Genomic DNA, 6873 nt, shown 5'->3' on the forward strand with positions numbered 1-6873 from the left:
TTTTGCAATAATTGGCTAGTACGGGCTCCTTTACAAGAGGAGAAGTGATTTTCCTGGCATCATGTTTTATATAAGGGCGCTATTAGTCATATGCCATTGCTGGTATATTTGACTTGTTTGTTGTCTAATGTTTGAGGTGAATACCATTTAAGATTTATTTTGTAATTTTCACTATGCCAATGTAAAACATACAGCTTGTTGCCATCAGGTTGGAAAAAAAATTACCTCTTGATGCAAAAAGGGTGTCAAGATTTGAACCTTCCCACTGATAAATGACAGAGGCGCCAAATATACCTTGTTCCTGTACATCGCTTCTTTGACTATGATGTGCTTTTTATATAACATTGTGGGTTTCATTCTTGTCCCCAGAATACCCTTGGAACTGAGGAGTGCTGTCCCAGCAATGTTAATATGCTGACAAAAAGATTTTAATTTTTAGACAGGTATAAAATATATGAATGCAGGCATAATGTTTTAGTTGCATAATGTAATACCAAGAATAGCTCACCAGTCATCTTAATCAGATCATCATTCACTCAAAATCCCAATAATTTGCAGTATACCTTCCTTGCCTAAATGGAGGTCAGAGAAGACACTGGTAAGGTCAGCAATTAGTGCTGATACTGAAAGCTGGCACTCAGTAGACGGGACAGTAATTACAAACTGTATAAAACTTAAAATATTTTACATGAGAGGCTGCTACAAGCTTGAGGTCTTTTTTGGCTCCTGTGAACTCTCATCCACTTACACTCATTAATGCTTTCTGATTTGAACAGATCCACAAATTCAAGGAAGAGCTGTCTTCAAATCATTAGCTCTCCAGTCTTTTTGAGTTAATACTGTTGATGTAAAGTCACTGTTTGCAAACCTTCCAAAATCTAATCAGAGCTCTAAAATGACATTGCACCACATCTGTTCCATTCAGTTATGCCCGTTTAAAATAATTATAATAGAAATTCCTCCTTGCTGAGAACTCTGGACAGCTGGAGTCTTCCCTTTAACCTGCATAAAACTAACAGGCATCACATTTTTCGTGCTAGCAATTCTGCATAATATTTCTCCTGCCAGTGCCATTTAAAACACCTGGTTGCCTGAAGTAAGGTCAGGAAGATTGAAAAGACCAACAATTATGCTGTGTGCTTTCTTAATAATACGAATATATTAGATAAGTGAAAACGTTTATTTTTTCATTGCAAGAACAGTTACAGAACTAACTTGGAGATTTGCTCTATTCCTGAAAAATGATTGTCTAAATTACTCCCATCATTGGAAAGATGCTTACAAACGTTGTCAAACATCAAGAACAACTTTAGGTTAAAGATCTAAGAAAAAACCGGTAGCTGAAAACTTAGCTCATCAATAATTCAAAATAGTTCTGGGGAATGTAATCTATTTATTGGCGACGCTTTAGCTAAAACTGTGTGGCTGTACGGGTTTGATTGCTCTCCTGCGCCACAAGGTGTCATTGTTTTACCAGTATCAGCTTTTAAAAGCCACACGGCAGGAAAAGATGCAAAAAATCCCTTCGCCTGGCGTTTTAAGAACTTGGAAACACACACAGATAATTATCTAGTTTTTAGCTGCTTGAGGAATGTAGAAAATGGCAACCTGTCAAAGACTAAATCAGAAAGATCTCCTTGACACCCGCTAACGCACCAGCAAGCTCCCGAGGTCTTCAGGCTGGTTTCGTTCTTTCCTTCGTTGAGTAAAGGCCATCGGATGCGCGGTAAGGAATTTTATTTTAATTCCGTTCCGATGGCTTGGAGGATGACACGTGGCATTTTGCCAAGCCCAGGTTTCTGTCCCCCGCCGGCTCAAGGCGAAGGTTGGGTTCGCGGGCTCCCTGCTCCACCGCTCGCTTGGCGCCAGGACCTGCGCAGTTGTACTGGGATTATCAACGCAGCGCTTCGTATGACGCTGAGCCTTTTACACAGACATCAGGTGGGATACTGCCGAGAAGAAATTCTACTGTTAAGCACACATAGGGGACAAAGGGGCTCCAGCGTTAGTGCTACAATATTTTTTTTGCAACTGCATCAGCCAAATGAACTCCCAAGAATTTTTATCCATTCAGGAGGTTTTCCAGATAGATACTTAGTTGGCAACACATGGATAAGTTTCTCAGAGAAAGCCTGGGGGTGGGGGGGATCCATCACTTCTACGGGGCTTGGCTGGTGCGGTGCTGGGAGCTGGCTGCTCAACTGGGATTTCCCCCCTGTTCTGAATGGGAACCACAAAGGGAGCTGCTCAGCCATTGCGCTATTTGCTCTGTGCTCAGGGCAGCCAGAAAAACTATTTCAAAACGAGTTCATTAGGCAAAAACCTTCCGAAAATCTAGGGGATGAAAGAGAGAGGGAAAAGGATGAGTTGAGACCTGGCATTTACTTGCAAGGCTGGAAGAAGCGCTGGGAAAAAGGGATGTAGCAAGGGAGTTGTAAGGGAATGTTGTGGAGCGGATGAGGAGGTGCTCCTTGGGCTTTTCTGCCCAGGCACTTATGACCTTGGAGAGGACATCTGAGTTTCCTAACATGAGATGGTTGAATAGGAAACTTTGATATATTAATAGGAACCTGTTGGTGTATTACACAGGCATTCATGGTTGAGACCAAGATGATGGGCTGTGAGTTAAGAAGGCCAGATACAGCCATCCTGTGTGTATCCATAGGTTATAAAGCTAGCAAGCTATTGCTGTGATAAAATAAAATAAAATAATAAAACAGATATCCTAGGTATCCTAGGCATTAAAACATATCACCGTCAGCTGAAAATGGATGTTAAAGATGGTGAGTAGATCCTTCATTTTGTAATCTGTCTTGGAAATCTCAGTGGACCTTCCAAAACTTCAAAACCATTGGAAATGTTTCTTCATCCTGGGATGAAGGTTACTGACAGAATGGCATGTGAAAAGCTTGCTGGAAATTGCTGTTTGAATCATTACCTTTTCTGTGCATAAATAGTGACAGTCTCTGAAAAGCATTCAAGTATAGAAAAGAGGGAATTTATCCACAGGAGTCTGCTGGATTATAGAAAGACATTAGACTATGTGCTCGATATCAGTCAGATTGCCATAGGCAGCGGAAAATATGGCTCTGTTGCCTCAACTTTTCTTGTGAATTTTAGCACCGGTTAGTTAGAGATATGGTTTTTGAGCAGCCAGAGAGCTAAGCTCTTAGTGAGGGTCCTTTGTGTAATTCAGTATTGATATTAAAAAAGTCAGTAGTAAAAAAGCACACTGATTCTTCTCTCTGGGAATCCTGCTTTGCTTTTCTTACCAGTGAACGTACCAAACCTATTTTTTTTTTTTGACTTTGATTTCGTATGCACAACAAACCACGCTTCTTTACACCATGTCTCTTACCAGGGTCTTCTGCAGGTGCGTGGCATCCATTGCACTACGTGCTGGTGTCTCACCTGGTCCTGCTTTCAGCCCACACGGATGCAACATCTTCTCAGGCAGGTTTCCGTGTGTTTAGCTATTTCACCCTGCTTTTATTTCTGCTTTCATTAGGTTTCACTAGCCAACATATGTATACTTTTAAGTATTTAAACTGAGAATCAGTCTTCACAAAACCAGTGTTTACAGTACTGGTAGTTAAAGCTCGTACTGGCAGAGGACATGACGCCTGTCTCTGGGATGGAAGGTAACGTAGGATGTTTGTGAGCTGTGTAAGAGCTGTCAAGGGTGGCTGTCACCTTTGTTAATGAGTCCCCAAGTGTCACCGTGTTAATGATCTCTTTTCAGCTCAAACCGTAAGCCACCGACTGTCTATTTCCAAGGAGCTAGACAGCGTGCTTTGTGTATAAACTGCACCTCAAACCAAATGGAAAATAATAAATAGCGATAACATTTCTGATGGAAACTGCCTTCCACAGAAGGGCTCAAAATGTCATGTAATAGTTACAAAGCTAATGTCTCATCCATTATAAAAAAGCCCCACCAAACCAGGAGCTTTCACGGCGCACTTTTTTTGTTCAGCCTAGGAAGAGGTGAAACTTCAGCCGTCTCCTTTGCCTCCTCGGGTGCCGGCGCGGATGCGGCGGCGGTGGCTCCGGACACCAGTTGCAGCTGTGGCTGTGACGGCGTGGTGGGGATTTCTGGAGTGGGAGCTCAGAGACCTGCACGGTCCCTCCCTTCCCGGGGACGCCGTCCGCTGCCGGCACAAGGTCGGAGCGCGGCCCTTCTTCCCCTGCAACCCTGGGGAGAACAGCCCAAGGGCCCGAGTGTTGCTTCGGCCTCACTGGAAACATTTCTCTGGTGTTCGGAGCAGCAAGGCAAAGAAACGCTCGTATTCTTTTCAGGGCTTGACAAGCCTCATTTCATAAAGGCTTTTTTGCATTTGCCAGATTTACAGTAGCTGATCAGGAGCTGTTTATGCAGGCGCAGCTTGGTCCCTGAATACCTTCCAGGCAGTGTGTTATCATGTACTCGGTTTGTATAGCCTGCTTTTTACACAGTGGGTATTCAGAAGATTCACTGAGTACAGTCAAGCTGTCACGCATCAAAGAAAGGGACAAAAAATCAAAGTATTATTTGTCTTTTCAGAGTCCTTCCAGGCTAAACAGGCTGCCCCCAGTAGCAGGCAATGACAACGCTCCATGCTTAGTCAGATCTTGCTCTTGAAACACGTATCCACGTACAATTACCAGGGACCACGGCGAGGGCTGGCATGACTCACGGTGACACGATGACAGAAATACTGGGGCAGTCATTCTGCCCAATTTTGGTACTCCCTTCATCATGTCGTGCAAACCAGAAGAGAGCTGTGTGGACCCTAAATGCAGAATCAGGTGGGATAGAAGTTAACTTCAACGTGGGGAAGAGAAAATCAGTAAGGTTTAGTGGGGGCTGCCCCGATAGTCAAGTTTTGCACTCACTAGGTTTAACTTGCTTTTTCAGCTCCAACCAGACTATTGATTGACTGGACAGGTGAGTCAAGTGGATGATTTTAATCTGTGGGAAAGATAAAGAGGAAATGGCATGACCCCTTAGAATAAGTCATCTCAGTATGAAGAGGCTGTTACTGAAGACCACTTAAAAAACAGGTGTCTAGTGACTAAATTATTTTCATTCTCTACCACTGTCATTATATTAATCAAAAGAGATACAGATGCTCATCTACCAACTTCTCACTAATGTCAAAAGCACTTAACTCCTATTTTTGCCTTTAAAAATCTTCCCCCACGATACTTAATACATTTCCAGCAGTTCTTCATGCTCAGCATTTATCACATACCCAGTAATCCCTATCTTCTCCAGCTTCTGTGCTGACAAATGTTAGCCCTATATTTCAAAAAATTAATAACCACAGGGACACATTTCAATTTAACAGAAGCTTAAGATTGTCTTGGTTTCCCACAGCAACCATCAGGAATCCTGGAAGAAAATGGGTCAAATGAAAACATTATATGGCAAAACAGTAGGCAGAAGTATTACAGTCTTATTTCTGGAAGATGGCTGCACAGTTGCTAAGATGGGATGTGTTTTACACACCAAGTCCTCTAAATTATTCTAATTAAAAAAAATAAATTCATACTGTAGGAACACTTGACCCATTTTGGATAGAGAGCAAAATTAATGGTTCAAAGGAAAGCAGCATGTACTTTCACTTCTGCATGGCATTTTAGTGATGCATTTTCTAGAAACTCAATGCACAAAACTAATTCTGTTTTTCCTGATTGGGGCATTGCCATAAAAATTATAAATTGGACAGTTAAAACAATCTATGGTGCAGATAACAGCAAAATATTGATCTAGGAACCACAGGAATTTGTTTTTAGGCCAGCTTTCTCTAACACTATCCTTGGTTAGTAACACGTGAATACTTTACAGTTTTCTATTGCTTTTATTGCTGCTATTCGTTATTTCATCACAAAGTATTTGGGAGAATCTGTGATGCTCTAGAGAACTACTGTATAAAATACAGAGAGCAGGGAAGATTTTTTAAGATCCTTATGGTCCTTCCCCAAAGACAATCTGTTCTTTGCAAAGGATAAGCTAAATACGTTAGCAAATGATGCTAACTTTTGAGAAAGTGTGAAACTAAACAAACAGGGTTTAAATAGATCAGGTACTTGGACAGAAAATAAACTAGGACTAAATTTAGAAATACGTTGGTTAATAAATTAAGAGAAAAGCCCAAATTTTCAATCATGTAGATCAAGCTTGAGAAAATATACGGGTTTAACATTGCCACCTTATTTTGAGTAGGAATTGATCGCAATCTATTGAATTCAATGAGGAGAGTAAACATTCCTCTTGATAAGCTGACAAATTGAATTTCAGAACATAGGTGCTGTCTTTATAAGCTCAGGAGAGCAAAACTCTTCTCTCCATATAGTATATTGCTTTGGTTTTCCTCAAAACCCTTCCCATGGGAGAACACAATCAAATGCCCTCTGTGGAGTTTCTCATTTCTGATACATTAGCTGCTTCTGCACTGGATTGAATAGGGTGAGGCATTATTGAAGAATGGTTTTGTTTTGTTTTGTTTCTCTTTTTTTTTTTGGCTGGAAGGCATCATAATACCCAAGTCTTTTATTTCCAGTTACATGCATTATGAAACGAAGCCAAAGATGACCTCTTACTTCTGCTGATTCTGTTCAAAATCGGTGCAGGGGAAATGTGGCATTGAAATTTTATATTTGTTCATTTTGGTTTTGCTAATTGCTTCCTCCACCCTTTCTACACCTTTCTGTCCTCTGATGACAAACGCTAAATTACTGTCTACGGAGTTCTTCCTCTTCCCCGTTGGCCGGGTCTTGGCTTAAAGCCTATTTCCCACCAGGGACCAGTCTGGACTGAGCGGTCCTCTCTTATGGCACTGAGTAACTCGTGCCCCAAGGCACATTCCCCTCCATCACCGGGACCTGCTC

The sequence above is a fragment of the Aquila chrysaetos genome, chromosome 7 (genome assembly GCF_900496995.4).
Source record: "Aquila chrysaetos chrysaetos chromosome 7, bAquChr1.4, whole genome shotgun sequence".
Classification (NCBI taxonomy): Eukaryota; Metazoa; Chordata; class Aves; order Accipitriformes; family Accipitridae; genus Aquila; species Aquila chrysaetos.